This window comes from Leptodactylus fuscus, chromosome 2 (genome assembly GCF_031893055.1).
Source record: "Leptodactylus fuscus isolate aLepFus1 chromosome 2, aLepFus1.hap2, whole genome shotgun sequence".
Classification (NCBI taxonomy): Eukaryota; Metazoa; Chordata; class Amphibia; order Anura; family Leptodactylidae; genus Leptodactylus; species Leptodactylus fuscus.
Window position 1 is genome coordinate 221,279,432 of NC_134266.1, and position 27,208 is coordinate 221,306,639.

General features: G+C 41.7%; 1 protein-coding gene across 2 annotated transcripts in view; it reads left to right on the forward strand.

The window, feature by feature from the left end:
• The first annotated feature begins 404 nt into the window (after positions 1-404).
• The window catches only part of CSRNP2 (cysteine and serine rich nuclear protein 2), a 36,177-nt gene continuing 9,373 nt past the window's right edge, over positions 405-27,208 (forward strand). For both annotated transcript variants that reach the window (XM_075265666.1, XM_075265667.1), the window contains exon 1: positions 405-998. The gene's annotated coding sequence lies outside the window, so the exon portion shown is untranslated. The remainder of the gene's footprint in view (positions 999-27,208) is intronic.

Here is a 27,208-nt window from a genome sequence, read left to right on the forward strand (position 1 = left end):
CCCGCACGTCACGTGACCGGCCGCTGCCTCAACCCAACACAAAAGATGAAGATTTCTCCACAGCAACCACACAACCTGCCCGCGGCCAAACAACGCGAGACTTCCCGCCAGCTCAGGTCTATGGCGACGCCCCTGTGTAGAAAGGCAGCACAATACACCAAGAAAACGCTGCGTTTCTCACACGAGCGTCCCGGTCCCAGCCGCACGTCCTTTATTCTCACTGTGTCGCGTCTGAGGCGAGAGCTCCGCGTCCACAATCCTGCCGCAAGCGCCTCATAACCCCTGGCCCCTCCCACACACTGCAGCAACTCCCATCATGCCGCGCTCGCTCCGGACTACATTTCCCAAGGAGCCGCGGGGCGCCGCGTGACGTCACAATGCCTATAAGTGGAGACATTGTACCGTTCTCAGCCCATTGTTACCGATGTATCGAGCCGGGGCGGACAGGGCAGATCGCGGCCGCTTTCCCCGAGTTCTTTTCTGTTGAGGTGAACCTGGGTCGTGGAATAAACACTCTCATCCTGCCCTCTGCACCAGCCGGTCCCTGCTCCCGACTGAAATAAATCAATAAACGCCCTTTTGCTTTGTGACTGAGCTGCTCTGCAGGATTGTAACCATCCTCACTAGAAAGGAGACCGACGAGGAGATGACATTACAGCGATCCGCAGCATCTCCGGCCCCCGCAGCTTGCACGTCTCTTGTCTTGCCCCTGTAGTGTTATTACCCCGTACTCCGATCCCTTCCGCCCCGGCTTCGATTAAACTCCCAATGCTCTGGCCATCCGCTCCCTGTCAGCCCCGTTACCGATCTGTTCTCACACACCCTTCAACCATCAGACCAGGTCGTGATTCGTGTGCGGCATAACCTCCCCCCTAAAGTGACACAACCGTCCCCCCACATCACCAGGACTCGCCCTTCAAAAGAAAATAATCGATATCCAATCACACCACCGAGCAGATCGGGCGATCACCAGTCTAGGAGGAAGCTCGCCTTAAAAAGTAGGTAACTGTTAATGGCTTGTATGTGATCTGCTGCTATGACCAGGCTTACCAGGAAGGACAGGGCTTTAAATCCCACGTCTGGAATGCTGGGCTTGTCCCTGTTCACACCAGCCTGTTTGTGTGGATGTTGTGTACAGCTCAAGAGCTGCAGATGACATGTCATTATTTTTATCGCTGCTATTTTTGCTGCCATGTAGTAATAAGAATAGATGACTTGTTTCCTTGGTCACATGTTGTGGTGCATTTACATGATGCTTGTCATTTGATCTTTCTGTAATACAGAACACAAGGGCGAAGATTAAACTACTCATTTCACCGTAATGTGATTTGATATTTGTATGTATCATCATTTCCTGAGCTGCTGCAGAACTTCTTGAGAGAGGGCCACCTCTTGATTGGTGCATGTGCAGGCAGAATTATTTTGCAAAGGTTTCCTCATTTCTTCCCAGTCCCTTCCAAGGGTGACATTCACTTAGGGGGGGGGGGGGAATATTAAATCCTGGGGAGTTATCCTGAGCCTTTGCTGAAGTTGAAGCCATCCAGTTTAAATGCCTGGCTTCTCTCCCCTCCCCCTCCCCAATATACTACCACAGTTTTGTTTTCTTCCCCCTGAAGTGTAACCAGGATCACAAGGGGACCTTTTTAATTGTTGGACTGACACAGTGACGTACAGGATGTGATGGGGGTGGGGATTGATTCAGTAGCTTCCTAGAAATGTCTCCTACTGCTTTTTATTGCTGGGGGTCACAATCCATGTTTTCATTTCTGTATGCCCTTCGAGATGGGGGTCTGACACATCAGTTGGACTATGTTCACATCTGAGTCAGAGGCCGTATTAGGATTCGGAAATAGCTGCAAGTTGCTATTATTTTTTCCAGGAAAATGGCAGACTCCATAAGGGAAACCTAGTGGACCCCATTACAGTCTGTAGGGTGCCAGTCATATTACAGATCCATCAATGCCGGTTTTCTCTGACAGTGAAACGGACAAAGAGCTGAATGTGAGCTTAGTCTTATGTGTGTGTGACACTACATGGTCGAAACAATATGTGTAATATTAGTAAACACATCTGCTATATGGGAAATATTGTATATCCACAGACACAATACTAAATATTGAAGCCTCAAGAGCAAGCTATTGCAACATATCTGAAATCTCTGCTTTTTTGCTTTGTAAGGGCTACCGAGGCCTAGCGCACCTTGCAGCATAATCTTCATTCTTGGGAAATTGTGAAACAGAACGTCGTCGGGATGATGTTTGCTTTTATTCAGAAAAGCTGCTTCTTGGAATCCCACTACACTGTGACCATATTTGCAGTGGATTTGTTCTATTTTAAACAGTTCCCCTCCCCCTCTGGCAATGGGAGCAGCAATTGTTACCGGTTTATGCTTGACCAGTGGTCCTTGTAAGATGTGGCCTCAAATCATACTCTTCTGGAATTTAAGATATGTCTGGGACGCTTGCCAAGGCTTAAATGTATAGGATGTGTGAGGACATTTTCACCGCTAGCATGTGATGTGTGTCTTTCCACCCAGAATATATGGATTGTGCTGTGGTGTTCCATTTCTTTGAACACGGTGTGTTGCTTTGTGTATAGTTACATTCCAGTTAGCTATTACTACCTGTATGACGTAACTTACTAGAAGTCCTTACTCTTGTGGAGATAGTAAATGACAGGACGGTGATCTGTATAGTCATTACATTTGTTAGCATTCTGCCTCTCGTACAATAATGTATCCTGGTTTGCAGAATTTCTGATTCATGGCCCATCCTGAGGCCTGCTCACAAGTTCTCACGTTATTGGTTTCAGATAGATAATTCAGCATTGCAGGCTTATTACTATTACATCTGTCCGTGCCAGCCTGAGTACCATGGGAAACGATTATGTCACCACATTGCTGGTGCCAGTCCAACTCTGGTAAAAGTAACTGAAGAACACAACATTCACTACAGCAGACGAAAGAATGCTTACACTGTCTCCAATATGGAAAAGTAGACATATTACAATACAGCAGAGTTACTGAGATGGATCACGCTGAGCATGCAATGGGCAGAGTGACATCGAGTAGGAGGAGCTTTGCTATAGGGATGTAGCAGAGTTAATCTGAACTTCTGCTATTGGTTAACCTGCTGCAGTGTGAAAGCAACAAAAATCAATGTAAAGTCATATGAAAAATATGTCTCTATATAAAATGTGTATATATATATATATATATATATATATATATATATATATATATTGGTCTGCGCTCTAACATGGCGTCTGCGGATCAGACTAGTTCAGATTATGGAGACAAGAAAATCCCACCAAAAATAGCATAGAGATGAAAAAAACAAAAACAAAACACCATTCTAGTCTTGTAGACATGAAAAAAAGAATTGCCCCTTTTTCCATCTTTACTAGTCCTGCAGTGATGATGTCACATGTACCTGGATATGAAATGTGAATGGGGAGCCCAGTGATTGGTTGCATCAGTCAAGTGACATCACCGCTGCAAGATTGGAGGCCCAGAACTGCAGCAGTGGAGTGGAAGGATGATTAGAGTGAGCAAGGTTTATATATAATATATATATTTTTTTAAATCATGAGAAAGTACTTTAAATATTAGGCAGGTTTCAAATGTTACTGTGGATGGAGATTGGTTTTGGTACCCGTTTGAAATCTTTGCCTATTTCCAGATCTTCATATGTTGGTACTTTAAGGAAGCAGTTCCCCTCTATCAAGCACAATGTCACATTGGTATGTTTGTAAGATGACCTTTTTGCTTTCTCGATAGCAGTTTAACATGAAGCTATTATCATAGTTTACAACCTCAGGCCCAACTTGAAATTCATGGGGCCTTCACCATTGGCTATCTATAATATTGGTGTCCTCTTGGGTTCTAGGTTTGGCCCCCTTTAGGCTCCAGGGCCTGGTAGCGATTAGCTATACCCGTTTGCAGCCGTGGTAGATCACATAACATGTTTGTGTCCATTTGCATTTTCACTGACTAATATTAGTGATAATAGCCTGTAATATCACCATGGAGCTAATGCTATGGTCACGCAGGTCTGGTCTGCTGAAAGATTTTTGTAAGAGAACTGCCTGTGCAGAAACCTGCTCTAATTGTCTGGTTTCCAGCACACATTTCCTATTCGCTTTACTATGTGACTGGCCCAACATTTGCTCTTTGTGCTGTGAGTTATAGACACCTGCGTATTATGTGATGGCGGCAGTGGCACCAGAATTAAGAAGAAGCTCCAACCTTTAGTTTACCAATAGTTTAGTTCAACCAATAGTTTTGGCTCACCATGAGAAGTCTTGTGCTCCAGCAATGGAATTTTGGCCATAATTCACACTAGTTTTTGCTGTGAATCATAGTAAATTTATCGAGCCAGTGTGTCCCTGTCCTGCCTTACTATCATCCATTTTTCTCAAATGTGGCGGGACAGAATTGCTCCGGTGTGTGGTTTGTTTAGATCTCATCCACTACTCGGGTACTGTACATTGCAGCAGGTTAACCATCGCTCACCCACTGTGAGTATACTCTCTACGTACCTGGCCTACAGCAGGTGATCTAAGAAATGTTTTTGGACTTCTGTGAAAATTCACACGTCTGCTTTTACCTATTGTGAGAGGACCACTCTAATGGCAAGGCATGTTGGTCGTGTTAACACCGTGCGACCAGTCTGTACTCGTTGGCTCATAAATACAGCATATAGAAGCAAAATCAGGGCAGAGGTGTGAACAGAGTCTAAAATGTAGGTTTTAAAAGGCACAGTTGTTGCTACAAGAAAAATTATTTATCATAGTTTTCCATAGAATAAATTATAGAGTCTTGGAAAACAAAGGCACTATTGTATTTTTGCCATTTTTTGCCTTCCCTGTTTAAATGGAGTGCCCGTCTGTACCATAGTCTTCATAACGGAATATAGCCAAACTGGGGCTGTGGTCAGTCCATCATTGTCTGTGAGAATTGGCATAGCCACATTTATCAGAATTCTGCAAGCAACCTTATAATTCATTATTATAACATGTAACTATTCATCTACAGGTTGATAAAATATCCAAAGGACAGCGGATTTGTCTGATGGATGACAGTCTCGCTACTAGGAATCCTGCACTCACAAGAACACAGGTCCCCTAGTCCCTTTGTGAATTGAGCACATGGATGACCACTGCTGCATTCACTTCTATGGCACTGACAGTCTTGTACATGGCCTTCAGTCAGTCCCATAGAGGTAAAGGGATCAGTGGTTGTCAATGCACATTACTGCTTCATTTACGCGGTTACTCATTGATTTTTTTTTCATGTCTGCTGGGGTTCCCATCAGATCCTTACCTTCTATCCTATGAATAGGGGTTAATGGGAAAACCACTGTAGTTTTATCTTCTGTAGGCCATGTGATTTTTCTATTAGGCTTAGTGACCTAAAATATGATTCTGTGATTTCAGGGATCTGCCGGATGCAAAAAAAAAATGTAATATGAATATTTGTAATAGATCTTTAGTTGGCTATATAGGTGTAGTGGAATCTAATATAAATTGCTTTCTGTCTTTTCACAGACTTTTCAGTGATTGCCTCCGTAGGGATTGAGAAATGCTAACCCTGACATCAAGTGTGCAGAACAGGGCAGAGACGTCATGACACTTACTGCTGAGCCAACTCCTAGACAGTGACACATTTGCCTCTTAATCTTAATTAACACATTGTTAGTAATCGGATGTATGTGTGTCGGTGTGTATGTTCTAGGACAGCGTCATAGGGAGTTTCAGGGTTGTGGCTCCTCTCTGCCATTGACACCCATTATTTATAATAGATTCTTTCTGCACATTTAATAAATAATTTAAAAAATATAAAGTTCATAGTATGTGTTTTTTTTTTTTCTTTTGGCTGTGTTTTACTGATCCAACTGAACTGAGCTTAACATTGCATACGAGTAATGGTGATATTAAGAACAAAATCGGCACTGCGTCATCTGTGTGGTTCAGAAAGAGTCAGCACGGGAAGAGTATATCGAGAAAAGGAGTGTCTAAAAACTGCTGATGTACAGGGGCTAGCAGGTTGGCCATATTGTGCAATGTTCATATAAATATACTAGCTTTTTCAGCTACACAATGATATGTTAGAAGGCAATCTCCGACAAGATATATATATATCGATTTCTGCAGTGATGGAGTGCAGCCATTTGCAGCTTTTGATGGGCACAATGTGCGGATAAGTAACAACGCTGCAGTGTTGCATCATTGGTATATTACTGACCAGACTGAGCCTAAAGGAAGGAAAAATGTACTTAAATGCAAAGAATGGCGGAAGAATGAGCGCTGAGGAGGATTTATGACAAACATGGAGTGGAGATGGAAGCCTTGACTTAGGATGGTTCACTGTTCTACATTGTCTTAGGAGAAGGACAATGGAAATGTTGGACGTACCATATGCAGCACATGATGGGCACCAATAGCACATGACAGATGCTATTAAGTGTAATTAGGTCTGTTGGGGGCCTGTCATGGTGTCTGTCATTTTAGCAGATAATGCTGCATAATTTTGGTTATGCATAGTAACATAGCCATATTTGCAGTTTGTGCCCCATCTACCCACAATGTCTATGTACTTCTGTTCTCTTCTGTTTGGCCACTGGCAGTGACACAGATTTCCGTTTCCTCTGGCTCCCAGACTGGGAAGAGTGAAAAGAACAGAAAAGCTTTCAGACCATACCTTATCTGTTCTTTATGATTGGGAAGAGTGTACAAGAGATCCCCTGTATGGGTGTTATTATAGGGGATTTCCTACCATAGAAGGTGTTGGGAGTATTGGTAGAATATTTACAATCACTTTGTGATTCATAGTTTAACTGTCTGCTTCTCCAGGAGCTACAACACACACCGTTCACCTAATGGATGTCTTATTACAGTCTCCAGCCCCAATCCTTTTGTTCTTATGATCAACCTGTGTCCCAGAGGTAGAATTCCCACCAGTCACAATGACATAAATTACAATGACAAAATAATAGAAATCTACCATAAGGGCTAGTTCACACGGGGTTGAGCGTGAACACATTCCGTTGCGGCTTTCCGCTCCGAATTAGGCCCAAATGAATGGGCCTAGTCCGGTGGGTGGTGTCACGAGGCGGATGCCGCAGCTGAATCGGTCGTGGAATCCACCTGAAGAGAGGGCAGCTCACTTCTTTTTTCTGCAAGTGGGAACAAACCACTCACGGAAAAAGGAAATGACCGGTTCCCATTGATTTCATCCTGACCATTTTGCCCCGTGTGAACTAGCACTTATATTTCAAGACAGGATAACCCATTTAACCTACATGCCAAAGTAGCTGCCTTTTAACAAAATGTACAACTGCAATTTAGATCTATCTGTAGTACAATGTTTCCTGACTATAGTGCTTGGAAGTATGTTCATATCTCATTTTTGTCCCATGCTTCATGCATGTCACTTGTACGTTTAACCAGATGTCTCCCTCGAATGCCATAAACAGTCACATTAAAGTCTGTATATTAAGATCCATATATTTAATTATACTAAGATTTATTATGCTCCCCCCTCCCCCGATGTATATACTATGTGTCTCAAAAACAAGATGTGAACATTCCCTTTTGAGAATTAGAGGGCCTTTCACCACCTCCACCAACTCCAACTCTCTGAATGCTTCTATAGGAGCTGCTCTACTGATTCTGGAGCTGTTGGAATTTTTTTTCTCTAGCCCCTACCGTTCCTGACAATCATTATGGTTAGTTTCAACCCAGTTATACTTTGCTGTCAGCTGGGTGGTCTCCATTTTTCTTCTCCAGTCCATGGCTGCCCACCTGACCGTATAGAGGAAGATTGTGCCGAAACTGAGGTAGGAATGGATTGGGCTAGAGAAAAAAAAATAAATAACTGGCCCGCCAAAAATAATGGAGAGGTACTTATCGAAAGATCCAAAGGGTTGGAGTTGGTGAAGGTAGAGAAAGGTCCAATTAACATTACTAATAAAACTAATGCAGTCTATACATTTCTTTTCTTAATCAGTCGTGAAATTGCCTGTTTGCAGAGCAGCTTATGACTCAGGAAATTAGCAACATATTGAATATGGACTAGTTCTTATTAGAGATGAGCGAGTAGTACTCGATCGAGTAGGTGTTCGATCGAATACTACGGTATTCGAAATACTCGTACTCGATCGAGTACTACTAGCTGTTCGAAGTTAGGATTCGATGCAGAGCCAGCGTTGATTGGCAGAATGCTATACAGTCGGCCAATCAACGCTGGTTCTTCTCTTACCTTTAGAAGTCTTCTCCCTTCGCAGCTTCCCCGCGGCGTCTTCCGGCGCTGAATTCACTCTGCCAGGCATCGGGCCTGGGCAGAGCCGACTGCGCATGTCCGCTTGTAGTGCAGGCATGCGCAGTCGGCTCTGCCCAGGCCCGATGCCTAGCAGAGTGAATTCAAGGCCGGAAGAGGACGCTGGGGCGCTGCGCAGGGAGAAGAATCCAGCCCGACCCTCACTCATGGACTTGGTAAGTAGAATTTGATCGAATGTTGCGTACCCCTGAAACAAGCATTTCCCCCCATAGACTATAATAGGATTCGAAACCCGTTTGAACAGTCAAACAGTCTGCCGCTGTTCGAATCGGATTTCGAACCCCGAACATTTTAGTGTTTGCTCATCTCTAGTTCTTATTTAAAAAAAAAAAAAAGCCATATCCTCTCAAGTCTAAAATATCATCGAGAAGTTGAAATGAAACTTCTTGTATGAATGTAATGATATAAGTAAATGAAGTGTAAGGGGAAGTTTATTGGAGAAAATTGTACAATGGAAAGGAGACTAGTACCATCTTGGGCCATCTGTAGACTGGATACAAGATACAATACGGTTGGACATGGAGTTATACAGGTTCTGTATGGTATCCTGCAGCACATTTGCCCACAGATCTTGCAGCTTGGTCTGTAAATTGTACACAGTCATAGGTTGCCAAGCAAACCTCTCAGCTAGTCCCATAAATGCTTGATTGGCAATTAATCAGGCAACCAGGCAGGCCAAGGAAGTGTTACAATCTGGTGGAGAAATTCCTGGGAAACTCTTGTTTTGTGTGGGCGAGCATTATCCTGCTGAAAAATGCCAGTTTGAAGCCCTGCCATGAGAGTCAACACATGTAGCCCCAGGATGTCTTCTTTTTTTTTTTTTTTTGTCAGTATGTAAAAGCAAATCATTAATTTTGTATAACACATCTTGTAAATGGGGACATCTTGGAGGTTTAGTGTATAGCTATATTGCCTTGTAATATGGATGGCCATCAGTTTAAGATGGACCGAAAACATAATCTGCACAGAACTTGCAGGTTAGGGACAAGGAAGTGAGTGATGCCAATCTCTGTACGTCACTACAGAATAGGGTGGCAGTATGTAAGAAACATGAATGAATAAATACAGAACAGTATATAGATCATCACTGGAGGTAATGTATGTAGTCAAATAAAGATCATGTTAACTTTTGAGTTAAAACCAGGTAGTAAGAGTTGTTGATATTTATTTATTTATTTTTTATTATTTATTTATTTTTTTGTATTTTTCTATTTGTAGTTTTTTGTGATTGTAGGACAGGTGTTCTCAACTAAACAGGAAATGTCAGCCTATTGTGAGGTTCAATCCTTTTTGATGACACATTCCCTTTAAAGTGTACCTTTTAGTTCTGAATAACTTTACACACATGAATAGTACAGATGAATACAAGAAACTTTGTAATATGTCTTATGAGTAGATCTGTTTCATTCTCCACTGCTCTTCTGCTCATTCTCAATCTGACTGCTTGTTTACATAAGATTAGTCTCTGTATTCAGTCTCTCACACAGAACTCTATGGAGAAGGGACTGCCAGCTGGTCATTGACTCTTCTGTACTATTAGCCTCTTATCTACAAATATAGCAGTGTTAACTGTGCAGAGTAATGGTAAGTTCACATGGGGCTTTTTGCTCCGGAACCTGAGGCGAACGCCGCCTCAGGTTCTGGACCAAAAAACAAGTAGCTGCGACTGAATGTCGGTGCAATGCATCAGCATCCAGTCGCGTACTCCACTCCGGATTAGGCCTAATGAATGGGCCTAGACGGGAGGAGAGGGTGTCTTCAGGCCGAATCACGAGGCGAATCAGCCTGAAGAATGAGTATGTCGCTTCTTATTTCGGGAGCCGGAACAAACGGCTCCCGGAAAAAGGTCTTGAGCGGCTCCCGTTGATTTCAATGCGGAGCCGTCTTTTTGGTCAGGATTTCAAGGCGGATACGGCCTCAAAATCCTGACCAAAAAACCCTGTGTGAACTTACCCTAACTGAGTGTAGGAACTTTAATTATTTAGGGTGTCTGTTCTATCCTCTTCTATGTGAACTAATATGTAGAAAAAAAACTGCTTGAAAGTGAATGAGATATATTAAAAAAAACAAACAACATTTTTGTGTATTCATTCTCTTCAGACTATTTCTTAATAATAGAAATAGATTTAGCATTTTTGCATTTTCTGGATTTTTTTTGTAATGTCGCTGTTTGCATAACCTACATCCTAATTGTTTCTATGTAACCATATTTTGCCAGTCGGGGAATCATTTATGGACTGATTTTTATAGCTAAATAAAGCTATTAGCAGTTGACTAGAGGTTTGTCCTGTATACACCAATTTGCATGATTGCACAATCCAATTTGGAAATAATAATACCTTGATCTACCTATCTATGAGTTTACCATTTACACAGGGAAATGATAATGGCATGTGTTCTGAATTCATTTTATGTCAATGCCCCTCAAGGAAAAATGACTGATAAGACCTAAGATGAGGTGATAGAGTGCCAAGATAACGTGGCTGAGCGTATTTCCATTTATTATCTTCGCCTATATATCACTTACAGGGAATGTGACGCCAGGAAATGACCTATTGTTTGAGTAATATTTTTTGTTAAACATATTTTTCAATAATTTTTGGTGATGCTCTTCATTTTCTAGTTTAATAGCGATCCTTAAAATAATTCTAAAAATCTTGCAATTCCAACTGTTGCTCCTATGCCTAAAACTGACTTCCTGTTTCCTATAGAAGGACCATGGGTCGTAGACACAATGGTCTGGAGAAGACCCTATTTTTTTTTTTTTTTTTTATAGGGGAGAGTTTCTAGGCATGTTCTGTGACCTGGGGTCATCGTGTCTATTATGACTGGTGGATTTTGTGTCTTATCAACATGTACGTGTTAGCTGTGATCATCAGTGTGCAATAAGTGAGAGGGATGCAGCAAAGCAATCTACAGAAATCAGCAAGACTTTGCATATTTATATGGCCTACAGTGCAGGATATCTATCTATCTATCTATCTTGGAAAAATTTTTAAAAACCTCTCCAAAAATGGTTTAAAAAATGTTTAACGTAAAAATTGATCAAAAATAAATTTTCTGGAAGCACATTGCTTTTAAGCTTGCCATACATGTGTCAATCATGCCAGCTGAACATGAGGTCTCCTAAATGGCAAATTTCAAGAGCTACAAGGATCGGCTGTTGGATTTCAGCATACTTAATTTTGTTTGGGCACCTGCTTACTCCCCTCCTCTCCCTTCCCCTCTCCTCAGTCAGAATACATGCATGCTCAGCTATCGAGAGTGTGATTACCATGGGAGTAATTCGGGGCCGTGGAGTTGGGCAAGTCTTTAAGTTGTTATGCAGTTATCAATATTACATAATCCCTTTTTGCACCAATCCCTCATAGACTTGAATCAATTGAAGGATCCGTGATATTGGCCCAGAATATGGCATGTTCTATTCTTTTCTTGGTTCAGTTACACAGGCCATTAAAACAACAGACGTGTGAATTGTTGCATTAATATCTTTGGTGCCATTTGCTGCCCGTTAATACAACTATTGAATCCTAGTGTGTGAATACAAAGTCTGCCCCTTTTTCATTGCTGTTTTTTTTCCTCTTTCTTTGTGGCTTTGCCTTTTATAAGGTTACTCATTGTGGTCATGTTTTTGCTTCTGACCTACAAGCAGCTGTCAACATTGCAGGCAAGGCGCTCGGAAAGCAGGAGAAAGGAGAAGTAGTTATGTGTCATGGAGGCCATGAAAGGGATAAAAAGACAGGATGTTATTGAGTCAGGAGTGAAACTGGATCCTTGGCTGTGGAATACTGGAGCGTTATTTCTACAGCAGGTTATTGCGCACATGTCCTTGGTTAACCCTTACTCCTAAAAGCTCGCTGTGCTTTTCTGGTGCAATGCATGAAGGGTAGTGTCATGTAACGCAGTACATGGCTAACAGAAAAGTGTTGCATAACTGGATTGTCCACATAGAGAATTCTTTCTGGAGCTTACATTCTATTAGATGATATTGGACTGTGATATCTTGGGCTCACCGCTAGAAGGCTTAAGGGGCGCCCGTTTCCGCCCGCAGGGTCTCCGTATTATTTGCCAGGGTAAGTGCATAGGGGATGACTTCCCGGCAGTCAGTTTTAAAACCAGTCATTTGAATAGGCTTTTAAAGCAAACCACCGCTGTCTGTATGCGGCCTCTACGTGGGAAAACCAGCTGTTTTTTTTTTTTGCACGGACAAAAAGTCGGACATTCAGGACTTTGTCTCTGTCCAAAAAAAACCAAACTGTTTCCCTTTGGAGAGGCCGCATACAGACACTGGCGGTTTGCTTTAAAAACCCATTCAAATAAATGGGTTTTAAAACTGACCGCCAAGAAGCCATCGCCTATGCAGTGTTCCCAGGGAATAGGATGGAGACCCGGCAGTCAGACATGGGTGCCAGTGTGAGTGTGAACGCCCCCTAACTTCTATCTGTACATGGCAAGTGAATGCAAATTATGAAGCATATATATTATGTTCATTAAAAAAAATTACGGTAATCCATAGACCCCACTGGAAAGTAATATTGTCCACTACCAAACCTAATGAGCCTTGTTGAAGGAGGAGCTCTATGTTGAAACACAAACCAAAACCTTCTGGAGGATCTTCTAGTCACCAGTCCAACCCTGGGGATTCCTGTGCTTCTGCTTAGATAAAACTGTGATATTTAATGTTGTAAGTGATATTCTCACAACTGATGGTCTTCATGAGGACTCCTGGTTATAATTCGTCTGCAAATCCTGTCCCAACTGAGGTGCAACTGTCTCCAACTAACATATCATAGGGATCTGGTGATGTAGGTTTGCTTGTTAGACCCACATTAGGATGGAATTTGTGGCCAGAAGATGGACGCTAAAATACAGACACATTATTGCTGTCAGAAGGAGGCCTAGTGATAACGCAACTTGCAGTCCACTTTCTAAGGATTGACAGCTGCTCCTATCTCTGAGACCGCTACATTCTCTTCTGAGCTGTTATCCAAATGGCTCAATTTTATCTTGTGCATCTGTCATCCCTTCTAACGTGTCTGCTTTTAGCAAATTTTTGTATTGTGGAAGAAATAATTCTGGATCTTTTTATCTAGAATTCTGTTTTGTCATTTCTTGATAAATGTATGTAGAATGTGTGTCCACCATTCACTGGTGCCAGTGTCTCACGGCATAGGGACACACCATTGTAACAGGCAATCTTCTTTAATGTTTCCAGGAGGACTAACAGGAACCCAAAATGATTTAATAAAAGATCCAAGAATATCCCCAGACCAGACATTAGGGCAGCGTATTTTACTTTCAGGATTGCATTAAGTTTATGATCCTTATAAGATAAATTAGTATCTGTTCTTGAATTTATTGCCGTGTGACAATGCAAAAAAATCCCCAAATAAGTAAGATATTTTTCATTGACCTAAACACAGTGCAGAGTCAATGATTTCTTCTCCTTGGTCACTGGCTGCTGATGTCATTTTTGGCACAATGCAGTGATCAGCAGCCCTGCAGAGTCATCCCCTTGGCAGATAATTTCCTGGTCACAATGAGTATCCGGATCAAAGAGTTGGATGCGTTTGCTTAGAATAGATGAGAAGATGGGTAATTAAATGGGATTTGGCACCGAGGAAGCTGTTGATGCGTTTAGAGGCCAACACTATGCAAATGAGTTATAGGAGCGGATGTTCTGGAATGTTCCAACAAGCTGTATGAAATGTGTGAGAAGCAATGTCTATTTCTGATAAGTGTTTTATCTGGAACTGATGCACATATATATATATATATATATATATATATATATATATATATATAATTCACGTACATACACACACACTGTGTGTATATATGTCACTGGTATATTGATGTATAGACTGGCTATATATTTCAGGCAGCTGTTTTCCTATTATCTATTCTCCCAAGTCCAATGCACATAACATACCTAACTCTCTGAGGTGTAAGTCACTGCCAGGCAGCTCTGGTAGCGGGGTAGCTACAGTCAGCAGAACAAAAGGATTGGGCATGTTGAAAATCAACATGGCCCTTCTTTCTCCCTACACTCCTTACTCATTAGATGTTGGCCAACCCTGTCAACCAAAAGTCATCTCATTGTGCCATTTTAAAGCTTATGTGTAAAATGTTTCCAATATTAACACTTTACATTTTAGGGCTCTATTCATATTTTAGAAAGTGAAGAATAATTTGAGGTGGTCTCAGATTCCTCTTCACTTTTTATCTCTGTTCATCCTTTAGCAGAAAGCCAAAGCAGAGCTTTTCCACTGCAGGTTTCCTCGAAGAGTAGCCTAAAACCCTAAAATGGTGCTAAGACGACTGAGCCCTCCTGCTGCGGGTCCTGTGGCTGCATCAGTAGTTGCAAAGAAATATCAGGATGCTTATTTGTCCGGCATCCTTTGTTAGCAACTTTACGATGGAATTTGGAGATGACTTAAGCTAAGGCCCCACGTTGCGGAAATGCAGCTTTTTTTGTTGCTGATTTTTTTTTTTTTTTTTTAAGCCAACAATGGTTACAAAAGGAATGCAAAATAAATAGGAAGTTCTTATACGTCTACCTTTTCCTCAATCCATTCCTGGGTTTGGCACAAAAAATTGCAACAAGATCTGCAACAAAAAAAAGCTGTTTTTCCCACAACGTGGCTTTGGTAAAACGTGGTAAAAATCAACACCAGAATTATGGCCAAGTTACTTTGGGTGACCTTGCTTGATTACTTAAGTTCCCCGATACCTGCCCTGCCTTTCCCATTCTACCATTTACCTGTGTATTGTATAGGATGAACATAATGTTTTTCCAATGCTGATGGCTTCCTATCAGATTAGGGGTAGGATATACGATTAAACCCACCAGAAACTTTTTTTTTCCCAACGCTACTCTGCTGTAGAGAGAGGCATATATTATAAGCTGTCTTTCTATTCTACACTTTGGTGGATCCCTTTGTGCAGACAGTTGCACCCACTAACACTGGATTTATTTTGAACATCCTGCCAAATTGAAGTAGCTTTGTCTTATTAGCAGTCTTGGGGCTCAATTCACCCTCTGATTCACTTGTTTTCCAGAAGTTGTATAGTGGACCTCTGGGTGCAGTCATGATTGTCGTGTTGTTAAGGCTTTAGTGCAGTTATGTGACAGGTCAGCCGGGTTATTGCTGCTCAGAAGGTGGTTTCATAGAAAGTGACTAGAGACGTGTGAAGGATTTTCTTAGAACTGTAATAACAGCAAGAACGTGCATCTTGAGTGTTCAGGGTAATTGACTCGGTGATCCTAAGTGGGATGTTCCAGCACATGACCATTATTATTATTTATGTTCCATTAGTTCCATGGTGCTTTACATTTGGGGGTTACATACAATTTGGGGGGTTACATACAATACACAGAATATACAGGTAGATATAATACTAACAATGACCGACTGGCACAGTGTGGTAGAGGGCCCTGCCCGCAAGGGCTTACAATCTGAGGGAAGGGGGATAGAGACAGAAGTAGAGGGGGAGACTGTACAGATGGTGGTGCGGTGACAGTAGTGTTATTGGAGGTTGTAAGCCTTCCTGAATAGGTGAGTCTTCAGGGCCTTCTTGAAGCCTGTGATTGTGGGGGTCAGTCTTATGTGTCGTGGTAAGCAGTTCCAGAGTATGGGGGATTCACGAGAAATCTTGGAGATGGTTGTGTGAGGAGCGGATGAGAGCAGAGCGGAACAGGAGGTCATTGGAGGATCTGAGGTTACGTGTGGGCAGGTAGCGGGAGATTAGTTAAGAGATATATGGAGGGGACAGGTTGTGGATGGCTTTGTATGTTAGGGAGCGTTCACACTACCGTCGGTGTCCAACATGTAGTGTCCGCTCCTAGTGTCCGCTCAAAATCTGTCACGGACACTAGGAGCGGACACTAGATGTGTCCGTGACACCTGTCATTCACTTGAATGGGCATCGGGTGCGTTCTTTTGCACTCCGTGCCCGTCCTTCCCTGTCCGCAAGAGAAGATGTCCGACTTCTCAAGCGGACAGAGGAACCCTGCATGCAGGGTTTTTCTGTCCGCTTGAGAAGTCGGACATCTTCTCTTGCGGACAGGGAAGGACGGGCACGGAGTGCAAAAGAACGCACCCGATGCCCATTCAAGTGAATGACAGGTGTCACGGACACATCTAGTGTCCGCTCCTAGTGTCCGTGACAGATTTTGAGCGGACGCTACATGTCGGACACCGACGGTAGTGTGAACGCCCCCTTAGCGTTCAACACTTCACTGTCATGGACAGAATCTCTCCACAGAACTTTCATATTAGCAATATAATGAACATTTCTAAACTTAATTTAAAATGTTAATCTTAATTTCTTAACATATTTTTTTTCTACTTTGCTCCAATGTAGTCACTGACTAGTAAATCACACGTGTCAGCAGCTCATTTCATTTGGGGTTTACCCAAAGAACTTCATGTGGTCTGTTTTGTTTTTTTCGGTGCTATTTTCTGGGATTCCACATTACTGTCCTTGCCTTATCTTTTTAAAAGCTTTGAACATCTTTGGAGACATATATATATATATAAATTTATTTTATTTTTTTTATTTCTTTACAATACACTCATTGTGGTCTAAGTAAACTATAGCATTTGTTTCCCTTGTTGTTTAGATCTGGCCATGTACAGATTGATGCAAACATGTACTAATCAACGTGTTATATTATCAAATGGCATTAAACCCACACAAGCTTTGGGCTTTGTTAATGGGTCCTAATCAGTTTTTTAGGCTGGGCCCCACGTGGCGGAAATGCTGTGCAATAAAATGCAGCGTTTTACAGTCACAGCAAAGTGGATAGGATTCTAGCGAATCCCATCCCCACTTTGCGGGAAAAGACGCAGTGCAGACACTTGGCAATTTCCAAAACCGTCGTGGTATTGGAAATCGCAGCATGTCAATTATGTCTATGGAAATGCCAGTGGTTTCCCTATAGGTATAATTGAAGCAGAAAGTCCGTAGAGGAAACCTCTGTGAACTTTCTGTCAAACTATTGCGGGAAGAACCAGGATGTGTTGCTGCCATGGCTTTTTCCGCAGCGCTTTTTTTTGCTTCAGGACACCACATGAGGCTTTGGCCTTAGTCACCAGGGTTGTAAAGACAGGGGACATTGACTGAGCTGCTGGATTTTGCTCTAAAGAGGACAGAGCAGTCGGTACTATATGAGAAAGAATACAGGCTCCAGAGCACAACACAGCCTATATTTTTAATAATGTTTAATAAAACCAAAAGGATACATTGCAATAAGACAAATGCACCAAAAGATATCCATAGTTAAAGGGAGTCTGTCACCAGAGAGAATTGCCGAGGTGTTGCTTTTTTGTTAATATGCAAAGAAGCTCTCTGGAGTAACATGGATGATGCCGCTTACTACATTGGAGCAAAGGAAATGCTCATTGTTCCAAAGAGGTCATTTGCATATTGACAAAAATGGCAACATCTTGGAAACAAAGGCACCGATACATAAGGGACAAAGGGTTTGATGTAGGTGACCCACCAATCTATCTGTGGGACTGAGTTCTGGTGTCACTCTCTTTAGGATGAAATTGATACAATTTATGATATATTGGATATTCTTCTGATCATAAAACCCCAATAGAATACTTTTTATTTTTCCTCCTTCAGGTGGAGAATGTCAGACTTGTTAAATGCAATAAAGTGGTTGTCTGTGAGTAGTTGAGGGGGGCTTATTCATTTTTTTTTTTTTTAAACCATGCCACTCTCTTCAATGGATGGTAACTGGCATTGCAGCTCTCTGCTTTACTGCTGAAAGACGTATTATACATGCAGGGAGAAGGGGGTCTGTGCAGAACATGTAAGAACCCCTTCCTTCAGTCAGTACTTTAAACTTCTGTTAGGCCATGGTTCACATTAATCATTTTTAACAAACATCTTCTGGTGACAGTTACAGCTATGAATCCTAGTGTGAGCGCATCATTCCTCCATAGAGGTGATCTGAGTTCATGTCCGCTCCACATAGAGCGCCCAGAGACTGACAGTAGAACGTGGGTTCTGCATTGTGCCTTTATGCCAGACTCTTCCTCTGCACATTCAGTTTCTGAGAAACCAGCAGGCATGTCTGGCTTAATATACCAAGGCTTAGTCATTCATCTTCATGCCTTTCTTATGTAAATAATTTTTTTTTCAACCTTTTGTTTTGAAATGGTTAGAATTTACGACTTTTTTTTCATAGTACACCCCAGAAATCGCTCTTGATTTTCCACCATACAGATTTTAGAAGCCATAACCCTTTTAGTGTAGCTTTCAATGTAGAAAAGTCAGGGGAGAAAGATACCAGCAGATCAATACCAATAAAAGGGGGTACCAAGTGCCGATGTCCTTCTGTTTACAATGGTAGGCTGGTCAGCAGCATTATTGTACAACCCCTCATTGATAAGTCAGTCTTTTCATGGCTGTTCCTTAAAGGAAAATGTACTAGTTAGACATCCAAAATACTCTTTATTGACATATGCTTGGATAATGGCAGCCTATGGGCATGTTGGCTTATACATCAGTAGTCCTTTGTTACATATGCTGAACGTGGGGCTCAAGAAAAGTAGGTGAATTTCTTAAATCTGCGGTTTCTTAGGCCAGTCAATTCTTTTCCCTAAAAAGTATAGATGTGCCGCAATTATGAATAATCCTAATAATTCTTGCAATGGTCGGCAGATCCTGTGTGACTGAACTCCAATCTACATCAGTCAGGGACTTCTGATCTAACTCATTCCACTTTTCTCACATGATTTCTAGTAAGTCTGAAGGATCAAGGCTTGCCTAAAATGCCGCTCTGCTTACGGTCTGTAAAGGTGGCGAGCAGGTCACAAGACATGTGCACCTAAAATGCACCAGGTTGAGTCTCCATTTCAGACACATTCCTGGTGCACTTCAGTTAGGGTCTGTTCACATTGTCCCAGATTTACTGATTTTCACATTTTTCAATGAAAAACGAAAATTTTATTTAAAAAAAAAATTGCTTCTAAAATCGTGTCTAATAATTCGTGCGCCAAGGAAGTCTTGCTATAGTCCGTACTTCTTGTTATGCCTTCTTTAAAGCACCAGAAATCTATTCTTACCCTTAGTATGTGTAATACACATGCACAGTCACGAATCCACTGACAGCTTTCTGTGCCAGGTCCTTGTAGAAGGCAGATTCAGTCACCAGTTTCATGTTGCCTAGCAACTTGTTTTTTTTTTTCTTTAACTAAAATCGTCAGTGATGGAAAATCGTTTGCATAATACATAAAGGCAAGCTGTATATTTAGTCCAATGTTTCTTCTGAACCTTTCCCATTTATACCTTATTGATCTATTAGTAATTTTGTTGTATCTTGTAAGTGGGCTCTAGTTATGGGATTCCCATATATAATTCCCTTATATAATGATGGCCCCTCGGGTATATCCGTCTTGCTTCAGTCCATCTCCAGGATAATCTGGATGTTGTATTGAATGCAGTTACATAATTTATTTCTTCTCCCCGTCTGCTACATAGCTACTGGCATCACAGGAGTAAACACCTGCTGGATTCTTAGGTTTTGGGGGGTTGCACTGCAGTATATTACTTTCTCTTATATTGTCAAATTTTTGCTGCGTATCATGCTGCTATGTGTGAGTATTGTGTACCTTTTATAGTCAGTGTTGCTACCTTAATTTTAAAGCGTACTTGTCATCAGGTTTGGGGCCACTAAACCACCAGCATGTCCTTATGAGCCTAGAATTTAGGGTCCTGGCCATGGCAATACTTGTCACTTCCTGCTATTGGTTTTTGATGTTTAAAAAAAGCGCTCCAGTAACTATTTTTATTTATTTATTTATTTTTTTGCTAGCCCCCCCCCTCCTCCAAACCACACACACACAATTGTGAAAATGAGCTTGTGTGTAGTGTACTGTTACTGAATAAATAATTGACAGTTGTGAAGTTATGTGCTCCCCTCTGGAGCGCTGGCCTCCTTGCCGCTCTTCTTATGCACAGTGTTTCCTTTATGAACAGGTCGTCAGACTATCCATGCAGATCTATAGCAATCAGATCAAGGCTATAATAGACTTGTATTGTAGATTTGACCTCCTGTTTATACAGCAAACATTGGCCTTCATTTTCTTACCCGTGTTCACCTGAAACGTGTCTAAATGTTTGCCTAGAGCATTTTAGGTGCATGGTGGCATATATCCACTCCTGCGCCCTGCTCTCCATTTTTTAAGACGGTGGGGCAGGGACAACAGTCCCTTAAATTTCATATAACTCACACCAGAAAACTTTTGAGTTATAGCAGAAATCTACACCAGCCTCAGGACCTTCATAATTCTGACTTGTCTCGCCCCTGTGGGGGAAGGGCTTAAGACTGACCACGAAAACGCCATTAAAGAAGCAGAGAGGAGTAAGTTAGTAACTTATTCAGTACTATTACACTGCACACAGGCTCATTTTCAAAGGGCAGGAACTAACAAAAAATTACTGGAGTGCTGCTTTAATGACCCTTAGTCTATGTTCCCATGCTGCTGCTTTTTCAGTTACTTCTGAGGCTTTTCTGCTTCAAAAGCAGCTTCAAGAAGCCATAAAATTCTGCCATCGATTTGGCTAGCTTCCTTTTTCATTTTTTTTTTTTCTCTTGCAAGCTGGAAAAATCTTCACAACAGTGTGTGAACCATCCCTAATTTTGTTGGAAATAAATCCTTTTTGGGTGCCATGGCCATGTACATAGAGCCACCAGTGAAGCCAGTCAATGACCATGCGCCTTGCATGTGTACTGTTCTTAGCTTTAAATATGCATATTATCCAATTATTGATATTGTACAATTGAATACATAACTTGCAGTATATTTTCTATCATAGGAATTCAATCACTAGATTTTTTTTTTTTCCTGAATTAGAGGATCTTTACTGCTCTGACTGACCTTGGCTGTCATCCATTTCCATTTATGAAGGCGTTTCAGTTGGGCTGTGGAGAAATGGGTGTCTGAGTTGCTGGTTTGGCCTACTGACTCTCCACAAAAAGAGCAGAAATAAATAAATTGTATTGAATGTTTTCCTACAAAACTATAAGGCTCAGTTCACATCTGCATTCGGGGATTCTGTTCCCCTCTCCCCATTTTTCACGCAGAAACTGAACGAAAACCAAATGGACCCCAATATAGGCTGAGGGGTCCGTGGGTTTCCCAAGGTAATGGCTTTTTTTTTTTAAATGCAGATTAGGTTTCCATTTTGGGGATGCCCAAGCGGTCCTCCCCAAACGGAAACCCGAACGCAGATGTGAACCGGGCCTAATCAGCTAGCTGCATTTTCATGGTGAGAGGTTCCATTTAATGTCTACTCCATATACACAAGGATGTGATATTTAGTCTTTGCTTATATGTGGCTATATAATTTAGGAAATCTAGCTATAAATGTAAGATCTTGTATTCTTCTTAGATTTCTGCAACACTGTTACAGCAAATACAGCTCAAAGCTGAGGCCCCACATAGTGGAAACAAAGTATTTTTTGTTGCAGAATTTGGAGCGTTTCTTTTGGCCCAAAGCCAGGAGTGGACTGAGCAGAAGGTATAAGAACCTCCTATATATTCCTCATTCATTTTGTAGCAACTTTTGGCCTTGGCTCAAAAAAACACAACAAAACCTGACAGAGAGGGCAAATTAATGACGAAACAGCATTTATTATGGTGGGGGCTAGAGAAAAATTCCAACTGCTGCAGAATCAGTAGAGCATTGCCTATTGAAGGATGCAGAGATCTGGAGTCGGTGGAAGCTTTTTCACATATGATGTTAGGGATACAGTCCTATGAAAAAGTTTGAGCACCCCTATTAATCTTAATCATTTTTAGTTCTAAATATTTTGGTATTTGCAACAGCCATTTCAGTTTGATATATCTAATAACTGATGGACACAGTAATATTTCAGGATTGAAATGAGGTTTATTGTACTAACAGAAAATGTGCAATATGCATTAAACCAAAATTTGACTGGTGCAAAAGTATGGGCACCTCAACAGAAAAGTGACATTAATATTTAGTAGATCCTCCTTTTGCAAAGATAACAGCCTCTAGTCGCTTCCTGTAGCTTTTAATCAGTTCCTGGATCCTGGATAAAGGTATTTTGGACAAACAATTCAAGTTCAGTTAAGTTAGATGGTCGCCGAGCATGGACAGCCCGCTTCAAATCATCCCACAGATGTTCAATGATATTCAGGTCTGGGGACTGGGATGGCCATTCCAGAACATTGTAATTGTTCCTCTGCATGAATGCCTGAGGATTTGGAGCGGTGTTTTGGATCATTGTCTTGCTGAAATATCCATCCCCGGCGTAACTTCAACTTCGTCACTGATTCTTGAACATTATTCTCAAGAATCTGCTGATACTGAGTGGAATCCATGCGACTCTCAACTTTAACAAGATTCCCGATGCCGGCATTGGCCACACAGCCCCAAAGCATGATGGAACCTCCACCAAATTTTACAGTGGGTAGCATGTGTTTTTCTTGCAATGCTGTTTCTTTTTGGACGCCATGCATAACGCCTTTTTTTTATAACCAAACAACTCAATTTTTGTTTCCAAAATGAAGCTGCCTTGTCCAAATGTGCTTTTTCATACCTCAGGCAACTCTATTTGTGGCGTACGTGCAGAAACGGCTTCTTTCTCATCACTCTCCCATACAGCTTCTATTTGTGCAAAGTGCGCTGTATTGCTGACTGATGCACAGTGACACCATCTGCAGCAAGATGATGCTGCAGCTCTTTGGAGGTGGTCTGTGGATTGTCCTTGACTGTTCTCACCATTCTTCTTCTCTGCCTTTCTGATATTTTTCTTGGCCTGCCACTTCTGGGCTTAACAAGAACTGTCCCTGTGGTCTTCCATTTCCTTCCTATGTTCCTCACAGTGGAAACTGACAGGTTAAATCTCTGAGACAACGTTTTGTATCCTTCCCCTGAACAACTATGTTGAACAATCTTTGTTTTCAGATCATTTGAGAGCGGGCTGTCCATGTTCGGCGACCATCAAACTTAACTGAACTTGAATTGTTTTGTAGAAAGAAATGGTCCAAAATACCTTCATCCAGGATCCAGGAACTGATTAAAAGCTACAGGAAGCGACTAGAGGCTGTTATCTTTGCAAAAGGAGGATGTACTAAATATTAATGTCACTTTTCTGTTGAGGTGCCCATATTTTTGCACCGGTCAAATTTTGGTTTAATGCATATTGCACATTTTCTGTTAGTACAATAAACCTCATTTCAATCCTGAAATATTACTGTGTCCATCAGTTATTAGATATATCAAACTGAAATGGCTGTTGCAAACACCAAAATATTTAGAACTAAAAATGATTAAGATTAATAGGGGTTCCCAAACTTTTTCATAGGACTGTATGTCTTAATAGAGGGTAGTTTTTCTCCGGATGAAAAATTCGGACTTGCAGCACTTTTTGGAACACAATAAGTTATAGCAGCGCTCCAAGTACCAAGAACATTACTGCAAATACCTACAATATATAAAAATATACACATAAGTGTTACAGCCACAGGAAGGTGCACCTGCGTTTCTTATTCTTTGTTTGGCAGTGCTGATCGTTTTTTTTGTCTGCTACAATTGGGTCACTTTTTCGTTCAGGCAACTTATGAATGTCGCTGTGAAGGATTCTCCAAACAGAGACTTCGACACAGATGTGAACCCAGCCGTAGAAGACTGAGTTCTGCTGCTCCTGTTATTCCTCCTAAAAACGTATGAATAAATAAATTACATAGTTATATAGTAGATGAGGTTGGCTGAAGACATCAGACCATCAAGTCCAACCTATAACCCTACAATCCCCTATAGTGTTGATTCTGGGGAAGGCAAAAAAACCCCTTCAGGCTTATGCCAATTGCCCTATTTCAGGGGAAAAAATTCCTTCTCGACTCCAATCTGGCAGTCAGTATAAACCCTGGATCAATGTGTCCTTAAAATCTAGAATCGATAACCCGTACAATTGTTCTTTTCAAGAAAGGCATCCAGGCCCTCTTTGAACTTGTTCAGTGAATCCGCCATCACCACTTCCTGGGGCAGAGCGTTCCAGAGCCTTGCTGTTCTTACTGTGAAGAATCCCCTTCTATGTTTCTGGTGAAATCTTCTCTCCTCCAGACGTAGAGGATGTCCCCCTGTCATTGGCCCAGGAGTAAAAAGATCCTTAGAAAGTTCTTGGTATTGTTCCTTCATGTATTTGTACATTGTTATTAGATCTTCCCGTAGACGTCTTTGACAGCTGGGTGTTTCTAGTTCCTGGTCTGTGCTTTGACATTGTCCAATCAGTCCTACGAGTCCGAGACTGGGTGAAAACACAACTGATTTGACAAGGGGAATGGTTTTTCCCGAATAGTATACTCACTCACTCATTCATTTGTATCGGCCCACACACATGATCATGTATTACATGGATCAGTGCGCGGGCCATAAAACTCAGGACAGGTGATAGTTCTGTCTAGTTTTGCGGAATACATAGTGAAGTTATAAAATATTGCACATAGAGTTTGGTTACATCAGACACTGGCTCAGATTTACTATTGTGAGTACAGTTAATCTCTGGGGTGCACCTGGTTCATCTTTCATGCACTATGGTGCATTTCTGGCGCATTTAGGTTGCGGTACATTTTTTGGCTTGCTAGGTATGTGGGTTGTCATTAAAAGGAGGCGTGGCTTAAATGCACCAGGCTGCGCCAAAATTGTGTTATATAATTCTGACTTGCAGTATGTCGACTAAAAGGTGGTATAAACGTAAATCAGACAGTATAAATATTCGCTAGATTTAACATCCTGCATCAGACACTGTTCAGACTGCTTATCTGTTTACACCATCAAACTATTGGTAAATCTGTGCCCCTGTGTGCACGTCAACCTAGAAACTTTTGTTCATAGCCGGCTCCTGAAGAACCGGGGCGTAAAGCACAAATGAAAAGCTCATGCAAATGTTTAAGTAAATTGCACAAAACATTTCTGTGCTGAATAAACAAATGTGACGTCTGTGCTGTGCTGTGACCACACTAGCTGCGACTTCTAGTGGAGTTTTTTAGGCCGTATACTAGCCTCATATAGCGCATACATTATTGTCTTTATAGTTTATGTTCAGATAAGATTACTATTTAGCACAACTATGACTTGATGACTCTACTTGCTATACCCTGTTACTAGTACTCTGTACTTTCCGTGGCACACTCACGGTGGAATGAACGCCAAGCTGGTACAGATCCATGTACTGGAAAAGTGTCTTCGTTCCCCTTCCCTATTTGTACAGCAACATCTGGCGTTAGAGGTTTTCTCAAGAAAGACATTTATGACATGTCCACAGGTTATGCCATAAATGTCTGATATATGTGTAACCCACATCTGTCTCTGGACCCCAGTCTCATGCCCTGCTACTTATATGGCCGTGACCTCGCTGGGAAGACTTTCAGCTATGGTTGGGCTGTAAAGAAACTGTGTAGGTCTGAGGTAAACTAAGCCAAGTAACAGGAGGTGTAAACATAGACTATACAATCTAATAATGTGATGGATTTATCATGCATCCTCAGACACTAACAAGATACTTTAAGATTTTCGAGTCTAACTTTGTTCTGCCTAACTTTTAGAGAGTATTAGTAAATCTGTCACCTGGAGCTGGGATTGACAGATCTCCAAGCATGGATCAGCCTTGGCTGCACAAATATGTTCAATCGTTGGTCCCCCTTATTGTATTAGGCCCGGTTCACATCTGATATTTGGTATTCCATTCGGGGAGTTCGCTTGGGGACCCCTGAACTGAATACTAAAAGCATTAAAAAGCGGTTAGCTAAGAAACCACATGGACCCCATAGACTATAATGCGGTCCGTGTGGTTTCTGCTCGGTGTCCGCACAAAACGTGGAGAGAAAAGTGCTGCTTGCTTGCAAGTACTTTTCATTCAGCATGTTTCATTTGGAAACCACATGGACCTCATTATAGTCTATGGGGTCCATGTGGCTTTTAGCTAACCTGTTTTTAATGTGTTCGGTATTCCATTCGGGGGGTCCCCAAGCAGACTTCTCGAATGGAATAATGAATGCAGCTGTGAACCAGGCCTTAGGATTAAATAGGGGCAATGAGAGTTCCCAATGTCATATGTGTAGGTGCAATGTCCCTGGGGTTCCATGCTTTAGCTAGTGGTAATATCCTGAGGAACCCACTTGGTTGGCATACATATACAATGCCTTTATATTAATCTGACAGCATTTTGTCTTCCTTTTTGGCTTCCCCTTTAAATCGCTCCATTTTTCTGGAAGTGATCTTCAGAGGCTTCAGGTTTCTATGCAGGAGGAGATGTTGCATGGCTTTGTATGCACAATGAGTAGGTTTGCCTAGTGCACCGTATACCCGATGGGCCATGGCACGGCTGGGCAGATGCATATACGTGTTGTACCTATACGTTTCTTGGACAGATATTTTCCTACCACAATTTACTTTGTGCTTTCTTTTCATCCAGGTGACATTGGGAATAGAACTAGGACTTTCTTTTCTGCATTACCGTAGCAAATGACATGAATAATCTTGAGAGGAAAGGCAGGTTTTGTCCAAGTCCTGCCTACAAATACTGTATAAAATAGGTGATTCCCCGTGTATGTCAGATTGGATCATATTAGTTTATTATATCCATTTAATAGAACTTACATAGCCATATACAAGTCTTGACTTCAATCGTACCTCCGGAGATTTGGTCGAATATCTTGAGTCTAGATTCTAGACTATATCCCTAATTCATAAAATCCTTGCAGGGCTTGTATTGTCGGGGCCGGCCCCGCTCCGCACATCCATTCTCACTCTCTGAATTCTGCTTTTACAAACGGAAGATCGTTGCCCTGGCAACCAAGCCAAATGACTAGAGATGGG